At 59.8% G+C, this 15,469-nt stretch overlaps 1 protein-coding gene across 1 annotated transcript in view; it reads left to right on the forward strand.

The window, feature by feature from the left end:
* NCOR2 (nuclear receptor corepressor 2) overlaps positions 1–15,469 on the forward strand; it is a 206,997-nt gene that overhangs the window by 15,456 nt on the left and 176,072 nt on the right. Inside the window, exon 2 of the mRNA XM_045073531.1 lies at positions 13,916–13,962. The gene's annotated coding sequence lies outside the window, so the exon portion shown is untranslated. The remainder of the gene's footprint in view (positions 1–13,915; positions 13,963–15,469) is intronic.

Below are 15,469 nucleotides of genomic sequence, written 5' to 3' on the forward strand. Positions count from 1 at the left end.
ATCTCTGCTGCCCTGAGTGACCATGGGGCAAGGGAGCAGTGAAATACAGTGATTTTGCAGCTCTCCCTGCATGACCGCCGGACCTGGAGGTCAGCATCCTCAGGGAACACACAGGGATTTGGCAGCTTTGGGTGGGGCTTTGCACCAGCTGGGTCTGGGACACCCCTCTGCCCTGTAGTAGCCGTGGGGACCTGGCTCATGGAATGCACCCCCAGAGCCCCATGACTCCGTCTCCTTGTAGGGTTTTTGTGCAGCCCTGCACACAGTAGGTGCTCAATTGATGCACGAAGGGATGCAGTACAGTAGGATATCTCAACCTGGGTGCTACTGATGTCGGGGCCAGATAATTCTGCCCTGGGGGCTGTCCTGTGCATTCAAGGGAGTTGAGCAGCATTTCTGTCTCTGCCCACCCAGTAGATGCCCCCTTCCACACCCACTGTGACAACCAGACATGACTGCAGGACACTGCCCACTGTCACCCCTCCAGGACCCCTGTGGTATAGGATAGGACCTCCGAGAAGACTGTGTAGAAGGCAGAGAAGCCCCAGGACAGTTTTCCTTGGAGTCTATGCCCAGTGTGTAGATTTTCTTCATTCAGATGCTGCCATTAAGTACCCTACTGTGTGCTGGGAGCTGTCCTAGGTGCTAGGATTCTGCTGGGAACAAGGCAGGCAGGCGGCTCCCTTCTTGTTTGTCCAGGCAGAGCTGGACACCCTGCTCACTCTCCCCCACTTAGCCTTGGGATATGGTGGTGACTTAAGTCCCATTCCTGCCTCAGTCTCCCCCTGTATGAGATGGGGGCCAAGGGTGTTCTGAGTGACGCTACGAGGAGCCCTGTCACCTCCGGCTGGCTATTTCCTTTCTGGGCCTCCAATGCCCTTGTCCGGAGAGTGATGTTTGTGGTAGCACTGGCCTTCCGAGCTGCTGTGGGGATTTTAGTGAGTTCTTTCGTCAGGCACAAGGCACACAGTAGGTGCTTTGTGACAGTGGGCGGATGATGTGTGCGTAGACTCTGAAGGCCAAGTGTGCAAGCATCTGCCCTTGGGTCATCGCAGCCAGCTGGGCAGGGGATGGGGGTGCTGGTGGAGAGCCCACGGCATCCTCTGTGCCTGGCCATGCGGGTGGGGGTCTCGGTGGGAGGGAGCTCAGCTGCCCTCCTCCCCAGGCCTGTAAGGAGCTGGCTCAGGGGAGATCCCTAAGGCGATTAAGTGGGTTCATTTGATCCTGAACGTGAACTTGAGAGCAGGCGGCTTATCTCCTGGAGATGAAAGCCAGGCAGGCGATGAGCCACCTGGCCCAGGCAGGGAGTTCGGGATTTTATCCTCCATTCTTTGCCCAGCTGGGGCTCGTGCTGGGGGCTTTCGCCCCACCTGCCTCCAGCCCCCTCAGCTGCATGGTCAGACAGCGTGCTTCTGATGCTGGTCTAGTCGTGGCAGGCACACACCTCGGTAATTCATTGGGATACTTCCAATCTTGTGAGCTAGCAATGATCATCACTTCCCTGTGTGACGGGCAAGCTGTTAAGGCTCAGAGAGGTCAGTTAACTTTCCCAGGGCCACACAGCCTCCTGATAACCACCCCTCCCGCCAGCAATATTTGCAGCGTATATGTGGAAAGCCCCCTTTTATTCTTGGGCACTGAAATTCCTCCTTCATACGGTCTTGACTTCACACAGAATTAACAACAACAAGAAAAATCAGTGTCGTGCCCCAGGAGTCGCTGGTTCCCACTCAGGATGAGTAAGTGAGCCCAGAAGGGTTTCAGGACTGGAAATACATGAAAGTGACTTTAAAAAAAAAAAAAAAAAAAGCAAGTGTTTGGATTGGTTCTGGAAGATTCTTTTTTTAAATGGCAGGGTCATTTGAAAATTGCGTGGAGAGGGTGACTTTCATGGCCTGGGCCTTCCCTGGCTGAGTGGCTGTCAAAGGATAGCTGTGATTGTCCCTGTATGTTTCTGGCATGTTCCAGGTGGGGACACAGCCTCCAAGACCTCCTCTGCCCGAACCACAGGAATATGGTGGCAGTGGCAGTGGTCAGATGACCACTTGGTCGCAGGCCCTTTCTGCAGTCAGGGTAATGCTGGCTCACTGTACTGTGCTGGGGGAGCGAAGCAACTGCCTCCGAGACCCGCTCTCCTATCAGTAGTAACGAGACCGCGGACGGCAGACCAGGCCCCCGCCTGGCTTGGCTGTCTGCAGTAGCCTCCCCTGGGCCCCCGAATCCACTCTCGTCCCGGGGATCTGTCCTCCGTGCTGCAGCCAGAGGGACCCTGTCTGAAGGAGGAGACTGCAGTGCGGTTCTCCAGGCCCTGCCTCCTCCTTGGAGAATAAACCCAGAGGCCCAGGGCCCTGGGTGGCGCCTGCTGCCTTCACCCCTTTCTCTAACCCTGCTTTGGCACCTGCTGCCCCCGGCCTGGCACACTCTGTCCCTGCTGCCAGTGGTCCTGGCTCAGATGTGAAGCCCCTCCGTGGATTTATGCCCTGGGTTTTGGTGGCCTTCCCACATCAGAGGTCCCTTCCTAGGCAGTAGGTGCTACGTCCGTCTTACTGAAGGCAGGGTCCCCGAAGCTGGGATGGTGCTAGCACATGGTAGGGCATCGGTGGGTTTGTGTCGATGGCTGGATGGGTTCCTTTGCAGTGAGATGGAGCCTGGCTGGGCCAGGTGTCCATGGGCCCGACCTGGGGGAAGGGGAGGAGGGGGGTTGGACACGGGGGGGGGGGGGCTTTTCCCTCAGTGGCTTCCAGCTGGTCTGGAACCGGCCAGACCAGTGCCTGCTGCTTCCTGCCCAGGGAGAGAGGCTCTGAGGGTGTGCTAATGGGGTCAGCGGGGTGATGTTGGCCCCAAGGTCATTTGGCAATGTCTGAAGATCCTTCCGGTTGTCCCAAGGTGGGGAGGAGGGGGCGGGCATGCTCCAAGGGCCAGAGATGCTGTACACATCCTACAGGGCACAGAGCAGCCCCCACAGGGAAGATTGATCTGGCCCAAAGTGCAGGAACCTGGCATCAGGCCTTAGGAACTCAGCATCTGGGCTGTGCTCCAGGCAGGAGAGGGCAGGGCAAGGCAGGGCGAACCCAGGTCCCCTTTCCATGCTGGGCCCACATCTCCATGGCCCAGAGTGTGCCCCCCAGGCAGGGCGATGAGGCATCTTGGAGTTCCTTGTCATTTCTGTTCCCAGCACGGGGCGGCTGTCAGCCTGCCTTGGTGACGCATCGCCACACACCTGCAGGGTTCCCACAGCCTGGCTGCCATAGCTTCTCTTCTCCCCAGGGCTGCGAGCCAGTGGGAGGTACTGTGAACATGGCTGCTGCCGTGAGAGCTCCCCCCTCCGAAAGCATCCCTCCCAGTGCCCTTCTTTGCAGACGTGAGGCTGAGGCCCAGCATGGGTGAGGAATTGGCCCTGGGTTGCACAGCACAGTAGGGCCTGGACCAGGGAGGCCCGAGGGAGGAGATGCCAGCTCTGGGGCTCCCACGGTCCCCTCCCGCTGGCTAGCAGCTCCTCCCACTGACCAGATTCCATATCCCCTACTGTCCTTACGGTTATTTATTTTATAATTTGATGAATTCTTAAATCTTTAATGTCTACGTGTCTAGATAACGTCCCTCGTCATCTGGCATTTCTGTATTATTTATAACATTTTTCTTATTTTAAAACCATATTATTGACTCATTCAGACAATGAATACTGGTCAGTGAGAAACGGGAATGAAAACGCTGGTACGTCCGTAATGCAGACGAACCTTGCAAAGACGGTGCAGAGTGAGAGGGGACAGACCCAGAGGCCACATGGGGTCTGACTGTGTTGGTAAGAAATGTGCCAAAGAAGCAGACTTGTAGAGGCGGGGTGCAGATGAGTGGTTGCTGAAGCAGGAGGGTGCTGGGGGCACGGCGGGGGCACGGCGGGGGCGGGGAGGTGACTGCCTGGGGGTGGGGAGTTCCTTCCCTTTCAAGTCGGGGAGATGTTCTGGGATGAGATGGGGATTGTGGTTACACAGCACTGAATGTCACTGGTGTTGCTGAGTTGTTCCCTTTTTTTTATTTTTAAAGATTTTATTTATTTATTTGAGAGAGAGAGGGTCTCTCTCTCATGATCAAGAACAGTGGGGGAGGGGCAGAGGGAGAAGCAGACTCCCCACGGAGCAGGGAGCCCAGTGGGACTCAACCCACTGGGACCCATCTGGGACTCCCCAGATCAAGATCGGAGCCGATGGCAGATGCTTCACCGGCTGAACCCCCAGGCAGCCTGAGTTGTTCAGTTTATAATGGTTAGTTTTGTGTTGGGTGAATTTCACCGCACTAGACAATCAATCTGGGAACTGAAACAGATATGTATTTATTGAGCTCTTACTGTATGCTAGGCACGGAACACATTTGCTTACCGAGTCTCCAGGGGTGAGAGTTTCCGTTTCACAGGCAAGGGGCAGGCGTGGAGATGTTCAGCCCCGTGGCCCGTATCACACAGCCAGGAAGCAGTGGAACTGGGGGATGCGAGGCCGCCTGGAGTTGTGTCCTGACGTCCCCCCACGTCTGTGGCCAGGAAGGTGGTAGAACTCCGTGAGGGGGTGGGGCTCTCTGGCTTGCCCGCCCTCCAGCCACGAACATCCCTGAGGGGCCCTTGGGAGCACTGGGTTGGGGGGCGGGTGGGTGCAAACCTGCAGCTCCAGGGTCAGTGTGTGTGAAGTGCTGTCCCCCTTCTTGGGCCCCGAGAGGCACCCCTAGCGCAGTGGTGTTCTTCGTCCCCACCCCCACCCCGGCTTCAGAAGCAGGAACTTTCCAACACAGGGTCGGGTGCTGTGATTCAGCATGGCTCGCTCTGGGGAGCACGGGGGGCCCCCCGGCTGTTTTCAGTTTCCGCTGAGTTTCTCACTCTGACTCAGTGCTGCCTCTGGCCCCAGTGACCTGGGCTTCCGAACACCTGCTGAGCCGAGCTCTTGCTCATGGGAACCGTCAGAAAGAATCAGGTTTGAGGCCATCCCTTGCTGGTTTCCCTGGGCCTCGGTTTTCCTATCTGGGTAGTGGAGCCATAGAAGGATGTGTTTATTGGCGTGTCTCACATCGATCAGTGGGTGTGAGGGGCAGCACAGGTCTGAGTGTGTGTGTGGAGGGATTTGGTACAGAAACAAAGGGTTCAAAGCCAGTGGAGGCTCTCGGGGGAGGCCTGCACCCTGTATGCCCCTCCCCCATCCTCTCTGTGGCACACATGGAGGGTGTGTGTGTCAGGGCCTTTCTGTTCCCCAGGACAACCGGCTGCCCAGCCCAGAGGGTGAATGAATGCTGTCCGCTGAAGCTGGGCCTTGCCCTAGGGTCTGGGACACAAGCCTGTGCTCTGTGCCTCTCATCCTGGCCGGCCTCTGGGGCTGAGGCTCGGTGTCTGAACGGCTTGGCAGGGGGGTGGGGGGCTTGCCTGACATCCGAGTAGGACTGGGGGCTGAGCTTCGGTCCCTGGGGAGTCCCAGTGGCAACCTGCATCCGAGCCCCTGACCTGAGCTCGAACGGTGCTGTCCTGGCCTCATCCCTGCTTATAGACGGGGAGCCTGAGGTTTGCGGAAGTGGGGTGAGTTGCTCAGGCTTTTCAGAATGGCACGGCTGGAGTCTGAGCCCCAGCCTGCCTGACTTTCGCCCTTCTGGTTATTTTGTATTTGTTGTGTAGCTGAGGAAACAGCCTTAGAGAAGTTCGGCCTCCAGTGTGGAGTCGTCCAGCTAGAACCTGGAGTGAGTCTGGGTGTCAGGCCAGGCCCTGGGCTTCAGAGACTCTGGGTCCCGGCTCCCTTGCTGGCCTACTGTCCCGTCTGTGCAGTGAACACTGCCTCAAGGATTGTCTGGTCCCGCCCGGTGCGCCGGTCCCAGAGGCTGGAGCCGGGGCCGGTGTCCAGCACACAGGCCAGTGGGAGCGTGCGTGCACAGGGGGGCTGGAACAGGGTGTGGGAGGGAGGGACGGATGATAGAGGGGGCAAGTGTGCAAGGACCCTGATCGCTCTCGGGGCCATTCCGCCTGCCCTGCGTTGCTGGATTCTCCGGAATATCCCCTGGGCCTCGGGTGACAAATCTCTTTCACCGTCTCTTGACCTGGGCAATTAATTGCTTCTGGCGATCGACAGCTCCATGGCAGCTCGGCTCTCTCCCAGGCAGCCCCCAGCTCCTCCCTGCAGCCACTGATGGCCCAGACCCCGCTCCAGGGCGGGGGGCTGGGGGAGCCTGGGGCCGGGGGCAGGGAAGGCTCCCAGCCAAGGATGCTGCGGCTGTCTGGGGGAACCCTGCCGCTACCATCTTGGGGTGCTTGCTTTGTGCTCTCCAGGGGGCAGAGACTGAGTTATCTTTACAATGAGGCGGCCACCGAAGGGTATCCAGAGGCTTCTGGAAGTTTCTACCCCATGCAGAGAGCCTGCTCTCTTGTCTCCTGCCCCACAGGGGGTTTCTGGGCTGGGGTAGCCAGCAGAGGTAATAGCAGATGTGTGGTTATAGCAGATGCCTGGGTGCGGAACTCCACTGGGGGAAGCCTGGGTGAGCTTTCTTGCCTCGCTGTCCCCATCTGCAAAATGGGGAGGGCCATAGGGCAGTTGAGAGAATAACCAGTTACTAGGCGCAGAGTTCCAAGCAGTGTGCCTGGCACCGAGAAGCCCTCAGGAGGGGAGCTCCAGGTCCCTACGGGCTGTCCGTGCCGGTGGTGGACAGACAGGTGGATGGACAGATGGCTTTTCCACGCTGGTGCCTCTACTGGTCTGGAGGGAAGCCCCTGGCCCTCCCAGGCTGGTCTGTGCCGCCTGCTCTGCCTTGGCCCGGGCTTGGCTGGGAGCCAGGCTGCCGAAGCCGTGTGCCTGGGCCCCCGCCCGCCCCCCTTCCCTCCAGAAACGGTCGATAGTCCGGCTCCTTCCTGGCGTCTGATTTCTCCAGTCGGTTGCTGTCACTGAAGATGGCCCCACACCCCAAGCGAGAAGATGGGCAGGAGGGTTCAGAGAAGTGTGTTTGGGGCCCAGCTGTGGGTGTTGGAGGGTAGAGGATGGGGCGGTTGGGCCTATGCCCAGGTTCCAATCTCCCTTCGCCCCTTGAAGGCTGTGCAATCTCGTGGCCCTGCCAAACCTCTCTGGGCCTCAGTTTCTCCATCTTCAAAATGAGGTCAGGATCGTGCCCCCCGGCCGGACTGTGAAGTTGGCCCAGAGCCTGGCCGTGGGTGCCTGCTGAGGGGGGTGTTCCCATGAGGGTGACCAGTGTGGTGGTTTGCTGGACGCCGGTGCAGGCCTCTCTTGAGAGCCCAGACCAATGGACTTGGGGGTTGGGGGTGTGCACTGGCTGCATCAGGGCTGCCCCTCCCTTCTCTCCCTAACTATGTGCCCCCCTTGAGTGGGGCTGTGTCCCCTACCATTGGATGGGCTCCATCCCTTTTAGACGGAGCTGTACGCCACCCCCCACCTTTGTCCTACCCAAGGCCCTGTCCACTTCCACCCACTCATCCTGGCCTGGCTGTGGCCGCCACCCACCTAGTGGGAGGGGGAGAGGTGGGGCGGAGAGGGCCCCGGATGGCCAGCATGTGCCCCAGCCTCCTCCGCCCCCCTCCCAGCACTCGCTGGCTGCCGCAGTCCAGTGGGGAATCAGAGACCTGGCGAACTTGCGGTGATTGTCTCTCTGCAGCTTCTAGGAGAGCTGGCCTGGGCCGGCACGCCTCAGCTGTCACTTGAGAAGGAAAATAAAATGTCCCAGTGGCTTCTAAATGGAAGGGCGGCGGAGCCTGCCTCCCGCTCCGGCTGTGTGGGCTCCCGGCCACCACAGCGGTGGGGATGGCCCGCCCCCGGCGCCTGTTCACCTGATGTGAAGAGGTGTGCCAGGTGGCCCCGGATGGCTCCCCTAGGTCCTTCTCTGTGCGTCCTCCCACCCCAAGAGGCCTCAGGGCCCTGGCCCGCTTCCAGCCTGGTGCCTGGGTCAAACTGTGCCTGAAGTCTGCAAAGCCAGCCAGCAGGGACCACTGCCTGAGGTCATGCTTGCCCCTTGGGGGCCAGTGCCCTCCTCACTGATGGGCTCTGTAGAGCTGTCCGACATGGCTTATGCTGCTGGCTGTTGTGGGGCCACGCAGAGGCTCGTATGGGCATCGCTCACATCCCTTTCCTCAAAGGGGCAGGCTCCATGGTGATCCCCGGGCTGTGGGTGATTTTGTAGAACTCGCCCGGTGCATGCTAAGGGGGGTTGGAATGGGAAGGTGGGGGCTGCAGGTGGAGCGCTCCCCTCTGAGGGCCGGCACTGAGGGTCCTACCTGGTCCCAGCCCTGCCTACGGCATTGCCCAGGGCAGGAGGCCATGATGCCTGGGGGCTGGGATGCTGTCAGTGGGTCGTGGCCCCTGCTTCTTGTAGGGTCCCAGTCTGTACCTCTGTGCTGACCGTGGAGCACCGTGAGGGTGCCCCGCCCTCTGCGGGGACCATGGAGGGACATGGCAGGTGGCCGTGAGAGCCCCTCTTGGAGCCTCAGTCTGTCCTTTGGGGAGCCGGGGGTGGGGGCAGCTCCAGAGAGAGGCTGAAGGAAGGATGAAGTTAGTGCCGCGCTGCCTGGTCCAGAGTCTGAGCAAACGCAGGGGAGGTTGCCCTTGACCGTGACATACCTGGCGCTCAGCCCCAGTGCAGGTCTGGGACCAGGTAAACCAGGTCTCCGCTTTCTGACCCAACCTCCCTGGGTCTCCGTTTTCTCATCAGTACAGTGGGGATAATCAAGAACCCATTCGAGGGGTGGTTGGAGTTTAGTAAGTAAAGGCTTGGCCTGGGGTGCCTTTGAGGAGCTAGTGTTGGCCATGACCGCTATTACTATTCCTTGTTGGCTTTGTGGCTGCTGCCAGATTGGATGTTGCAGGAGTGAGGGCTGCCTGGAGGAAGAGGGCTGTTGAGCTTGTATACATGGGTGGGATTCTGGTGGGTGTGGGAGGTGCATGGTGGTGCACCTGTTTGTCTGTTGGGGGAGGGGATTGGTGGAAGAAGCAGGCAGGTCCAGGGCCCCGCCCCGCTGTGTGCCTGGCCCTCTCTCAGCCCTGCGGGCAGCTATGCCCCATGGTATTGGCCCTGCCGTGCACCGGCGACTTCTGTACGCAGAGTCTTCTACGCTGAGACTCGCCTTGCTGGTTACTCTGCATCTAGCTTTAAGTAGAGACTTGTGGCCTCAGTGAGGGATGAATCAGGTCTTTTCCTGGGGGACTTAGCGTCTCCTGGGGGTGGCCAGACAGAGCCTTTGGATGGGGTAGCAGTGAGGGCCAGAACATGCCTGGACTGTCCAGAAACGCTTACTTGTTGGCGAGGAGGGGAGAGGGCGTGATGGGGCTGGGCTTTGAGGAATGTGTAGGAGTTCTCTGGAGAGACCACTTGCCATCAGCCCTACCAGGGCAAGCTGCAGGCACAGACCTATCCAATACGGACCTCAGTCTGCCTCACTGTGAAATGAGCACATGAGGGAGGGATTTGCTGGGGTCCTAGGAAACATCCGGTTCTAGCCCTCGCTCTGTACGTTTCCAGCGGAGACCCTTGGGACAGGGGACCATTCCCTGTGTCATGTGTCCCCTTCCCTGTTTCTCTTGGAGTACTGCTCTGAAGTCCTGAGCAAAAGGACACGTTGAAACTGCCCCTATGCCGTGCTGGCCGCTGTTCAGGGGGCACCAGACCGTATGGGGGTGGGGGGCACTGTCCCCAGGCCTCGGTTTATAGATGGGGAGCCAGATGCACAGGGGGACAAGTGGCTCAAGTGGGGCTGGAACCCGAGCGGTCTCTGGTCTGCGGGCACCATGGACGCTCTGTCCACACCTGCTCTTTCCTGCACCTCGAGCAAGGGCCTCCTGGGGCCCTGACTATGGTGTTACCCCTGTGGGGGAGGCCAGGAAGAGGCTGGCTTAGGAGAGAGGATTTGTTTTATGTGTTCGTAGGTGGGGGCTTGTAGCCCCCCCCACTCCGCAAGCAGGTGGGGGTGAAGGCCTGGTGTCCTGCCATGGGACCAGCGGGTCCCATGAGGGTCCAGCAGGGTTGGGGGTGCTGGAGCCCAGCCATGGATGTTTGCCTGGCCTTGAGGCCGAGCCTGTAGGTTCTGACTTTAGGAGAGACTCTAGTGCAGGAGGAGACCCGAGACAGGGCCTGGGTGGAGGGTCGCTCCCTCCAGGTAGGCCTCAGGGATTGACCTAGACCTGTCCTCACCAGCCCTGCCTCACACCATTCCTGCTGTTTTGTGTAAAATCACAGTGTGCCTCTCCAGTTCTGCGGCCTTGCCCTGGAGATAAAACCCAGGAGTCCTCTCCCTCTGGCTCTCCACCTCCTGGCCTTTCTGGCTGCTTTCCTGTTTAGCTGGTTCCCACCTCTGGGGCTTTGCCTTTTGCTGTGCTCTCCTCCTGGAGTGCCCTTCCTGCTTATCTCGGTAGGGCCTAGACCTTCCGCCCTGGTCTCCAGGGTCACCTCCTGGGGAAGCGGTCCCAGCCCCACCCCCATGCCCTTCATTGCGGGTTCTCTCTGGTTTCTGTTGTCCCTGCTCTTAGAAGTGGCCCCGTGCATTCACTGGTGCGCCCGTGGGGGGCTTGGGTGTGGGTGGGCGTGACCGCATCCCTAGAGTCCTCCTGGCCCGTGTTCACAGCCACGTCCCTGTGCCGAGGCTTTGTCAAGCTTGTGGACTGGCTGGAGGGTGACAGGTCCTGGTTGAAGCAGATCAGCCTCCTTGGGGTTTGAATTCCACCTAGCTCTGTCCTCGCTGGGCTCTGGGCCTCGGGCTGGTGACTTCCCGTCTCTGAGTGGGGTGGATGGGCACGTGGGGCTGACCTCTGTGGTTGGGGTGATCTGGGCAGGCTTCCCGGAGGAGGAAAAGGTGGTGGTTGGGCTCGTTCTGGGAGGGCAGAGGCCTGGAGGGGCTTGTTGTGGGCTGGGGTGGGGGGATGGATGAGCCGCTGCCCACGGCGCTGGGGTTCAGCGACGTACTCGAGCTAGAGTGGCGGTGGGCGTGGGAGAAGGAGCCCCCTCGGGTCTGCTTTGCCGGGAGACAGATCTGGTCAGCCCTGGAGAGAAGAGGAGGACAGGAAGGGGCTGGAATGGAGCATCGGTGGCCCCGGGCCCGCCCAGCGCTGCCCAGGGTGAGCTGAGGAGGAAGGGTGCCCGGGCCCCCCGCGTGCTCAGTGAGTGAGTCGTGCACGGACGTGTGCGAGCGTGAGGCGCCCATGAGTGCGGACCGGGTGAGAGCTTGTGAGCGGATGAGGCCGTGAGCCTGTGGGCGAGCGGCTGTGGGTGTGCACGGGCGTGAACTCGTGTGTAAGCGTCAGCTGGTGGCTGAGGGTGGGGGGTAGAGCATGGCTGGGCCCCTGCGGCTGCTGCTTGGTCTGTTGGGCTTGGGGGTTGGTGCTGCCTCCTCTTGCAGAGGACCCAGGGCTGAGGGGGGTCCCGGAGATGTGCAGCTCTGCCCGGGGAGGTGGTGGGAGCTCCAGCAACCGCCACCCCAGCTGCCCTGCGTCGTGTTCGGGCTCCCATTACACCTTCACTTTCTGGCTGCGTAACCTTGGGTGAATGACTCTGCTGTCTGAGCCTCAGCTGCCTGGACTAGAAAACAGAGGTCCCCTGGGGTTGTGAGGATTACACGGGTGCGCACAGGGCGCACGGGGCTGTGTTTCTCTTCTCCCTCCCCTACCCAGAGCTGACCAGCGATCCCCTGACCCCTGTCTGAGCTGGCCGGCCAGACTCCCTCCCTCCCTGCCCGCCCCGTGGATTCTCCTGGCAGAGCGTTCCGTCCACTTCTCCCGCCTCTGCCGGGACCCTTCTGGCTGGTGCTGGAGCCTCCCCTTGGTCCCCTGCTTCCACCGTCTAGGCTTCCACCATCCAGGCTTCCACCATCCACTGCTCAGCTGGAATGCAAGTCCCAGGGGGAACTTGTACCTTCTGGGCATGCAGATCCTTCCTGAGGGTCGCCGCTCTGCTAGTGAAGCTGCTTCTGCTGTCTGTGGGCGGCCGGGTCTCCCTGGGTTCACAGGTGCGGTCTCTTCCACCTGCGGCGCCGGGTTCCTCCCCACCCCGGCCCTCTGTCCCCTGACGCCCTCTTGCTGGGTGCTCTGTGTCTGGGGGTTGCGGGAGGAGCTGGCTGGAATTGGGAGAAGGTACACAGAAGATGGGGTCTAACTAAGCCCCCAGTTGTGTGGCCAGGGGAGCCCACTGGGCCTGACCCTGCCTGGGGCCCTTTATGGAGCAGGGGTAATGCTAGCTCACAGCCATAACCGATCGCTGTGGTGTGCTCCACAAGCACTCGGCATCCGCTCTGAGGCCCGTGCAGTTTCCAGTGTTCCCCCTTCCGAGATGGGAATACGGAGGCTCCGGAGGTGAAGCAACTCATCCCGGGGTGCACAGCTAGGAAGGGCACAGCCCCTGTTTGAACCCAGGGACCCTGGCCGCAGAGCCCGAGCCCTGCTTGGAACCGTCCCCAGCGCCATGAGAGTGGGCATCCCCGGCTCCGCTTGCCTCGGCGTGGGTGGAGGAGCAGGTCCCAAAGGCCCACTGGATACTTGAGATGTTTGCGACGGAGCCTGCCATGGAGACATCGTGGGGGAGTGGGCCCATTTTCTGGATGGGAAGACTGAGCTCAGGGCTTGCTGGGGGCTTGCCCAAGATCACAGCTGTTAGTGGGGCCAGAGCCAGCTTTCTGGACTCTCTGCCCAGTGCTCTGCCCACTGTACTGTTTCTTTCCTTTTTTTTCTGTATAAAAGCTAAAACAGTAACCCCAAAACACATGGGTATAGACGAATGAATGATTACAAAGTGGACACCATATAGGCAACCCCCCCCATCCCTTGTCTGGCGCCCGTGGTGTTAGCGTCCTGGCTTTTCGTGGGAGTCTCCTTTCCGTTCTGGGGGGACCACCTTTCTGGGCCTCTCTACCCGTGAAGGTTGACGTTGGCCTTTTCCATACTCGTGCTTGTGGGACGAGGGCGCGTGCCCCCACTTGCAGCCCCCTGAGCCCGGCAGCTGGGCTCAGCACGAGAGCCCGAGGTCCCTCCTGCTGATTGTGTGCGTCCCACATGTTGTCACATGGTAGGTACTGGGGACGAGCAGTGTTCTGGGGTGCGCCTGTTGGTGGACGGCTGGATTGTTCTGGGGGTTTTTGTGATTATGAGTAAAGCGGTAACCGAGGTTCATGTAGAGTCTTTGTTTGCGTGGAGCTGTGGGTTCATTTCTCTTGTGGAATGGCCCAGGGGTGGGATTGCTGGGTCCCACGGTCACGAGACACTTGGTTTCTGTCTGTCTTTAATCTTAGACATCCAGGTTGGGGTGCGATGGCCCCTGGGGGCTGTAACTTGCGCTTTCCCAATCATTAGTGAAATCGGCTCTTTTTCATGTGCCCGTGGGCCATTTGTGTGTTGACTTTTGTCAAGTGCTATCAAGACTTCGGTCTGTTTTTTTCTGTTGCGTTAACTGGCTCTCGTGTTTCTTTGTGGGTGTCCTTTATAGATTCTGAACAGAAGTTTCTACTTGACCGTTTCTGACTTTGGATGGTGATGTTCTTGAATGAGACCAGCAGGTGCTGTCCTCCAGGGGTCCCCTGTGTGTTCATAGGGTCCACTGGGGAGTTCATGGGGGGAGGTTCAGCGACACTGTGATCTGGGCCCCCAGCTCCTCGGTGGCCCTGTTGCTTGTAACCGCACGGCCTGGGTTGGAATTCCAGCTCTGTGACTTCCTAGTGGTGGGACTGGGGGCAGGAGACTTGGCTTCTGTGAACCCCAGTGCCCCTCTCTGTCACTGGTGGTTGAGTGTTCATCTTGCCTGGCAGTGGTGGGGAAATGCTTTGCCCCAGGCGTCCAGGGCCCCAGGCACAACCCGGGCGGAGCATCCCCGCAACCCCCACCACACACAGCCCGGGCCCTGCTGTGCTTATTATTATTAGCTCATGCATGGGGGCTGTTGAGTGTTTTCTAACAAGACTCGTATTTTCCTCCCGCAGGACTCCTGGGCTCTTTGGGGACTCGGTGTTGCTGGAGGCCATTCCGGGTAGGTTCATAGCTGTCCCCAGTCGCTGTCTGTAGCAGATTCATATTGCTGGGACCTTGGGGGTCGGGGGGGGGGCAGAATTTCTGGGGAAGTCAGATTCCTCCCGCTGGATGGGGTTGGGGGTCCAGTGTGACCTGTGGGGTGGGATCTGGGTACGCCAGAGGTGCCCAGGGCGGGGAACGGCTTGGGGGACTTGGGGGCCCCTGGGGATGGGATATGATGCCCTAGAGAAGGGGCGGTCCCTGGCGGTGTGGATGTGGGATAGTGGGGTTCGTGGGCACCTTGCTTCTGTGCTCTAAAGGTGGCCGCAGGCGTGGTGGGGAGGGGCCTGTGGAAAGGCCGGATGTTAGGGTGGTGGGCGTTGGAGGATGTCCTCAGGCTGGACACCTAGGTGCCACCGTGGCCGCCATGCCCGTGGGAGACGAGGGGGCCCACGTTTCCAGCCCAGGCATGCTCGGCACGCAGGGCAAGTCACTACTTCTCCCTCTGCCTCCACTTCCTGAGATGTAAACTGCGGGCATCAGCCGTGTCCCCTCCTAGCGTGGCAGTGACAATGAAACGAGCTTAGATAGAACAGAGCCAGGCACGGAGCAGGCTGACGTCACAGCGAGTCCTTTCCCTGTGTGGATCTCACAGCTATGCCCCCAGATGGGCTGCAATCCTCGTTTTACAAACAAGGAAACTGAGGCACAGGTGGGTCACCTGTCCCGAGTTTCAGGGGGAAGCCCAGACCTGGGACTTGAACTTTTTCTTGACCCTCCCAGGGAACCTGGCAGACTCTTTCCCAACATGCTCACTTGGCAGCAAGCAGATCAAGGCCCGTATTGGACAGGTCTGTGCCCGCTGCCCGCCCCTCCACCTGGTGCATTGGACGGCGGGGCCTCTTCCACACCAGCGGGACTGGGGCAGGGTCATACGGGCACAGGCAGGGTTTGGGATGTCAGGGGAGAGGGAAGGCAGTCCAGGAACGGGTCGTGAGTGGTAAAAGCTTGGAGCTGAGAATTCGGACATTGGCCTGGTTGGTGCAAGTGTCTTTTCTATTATGTTGATTTTTAATGAGGAGAGGCGCTGTGCTCCTGAGCCAGGACCCGGGGGTCCGGCTGCCTGAGGGCAGGTCTTTCTTGGCGACTTATCTGTGGGACCCAGGGCAAGGCCCTTTGGCCCCCTGTGCCTCAGTGTTCCCATCTATAAAATTGCCTCAATGTTCCCATCTATAAAATAGGGATACAACTAGAGCTCCCTGCTCCCCGCCTCCTGGCCCCCACAGGATTGGTGATGAGTGGATTGTTGCTAAGATTCCTGTGTTTTATAATTTTTTTAAGCAGCTAGAGGACTTGTAGCGGAGGGAGCTGAATTCATGGCCCCTTCTCCCAGTGCCCAGTCCCATCGCTGGAGTCACGGAGCTTGGCTCAGGAAGGACAGACTGTGCTCCAGACCTGGCAAAGACTAAGGCTGGGGGTCCTGGGAGACCCTGGTGGGCATGGCAGGGACACTCCGTTCCCCTCCC

The sequence above is a fragment of the Mustela putorius genome, unplaced genomic scaffold, assembly GCF_011764305.1.
Source record: "Mustela putorius furo isolate JIRA1106 unplaced genomic scaffold, ASM1176430v1.1 tig00537248_pilon_pilon_pilon, whole genome shotgun sequence".
In the NCBI taxonomy this organism is placed as follows: Eukaryota; Metazoa; Chordata; class Mammalia; order Carnivora; family Mustelidae; genus Mustela; species Mustela putorius.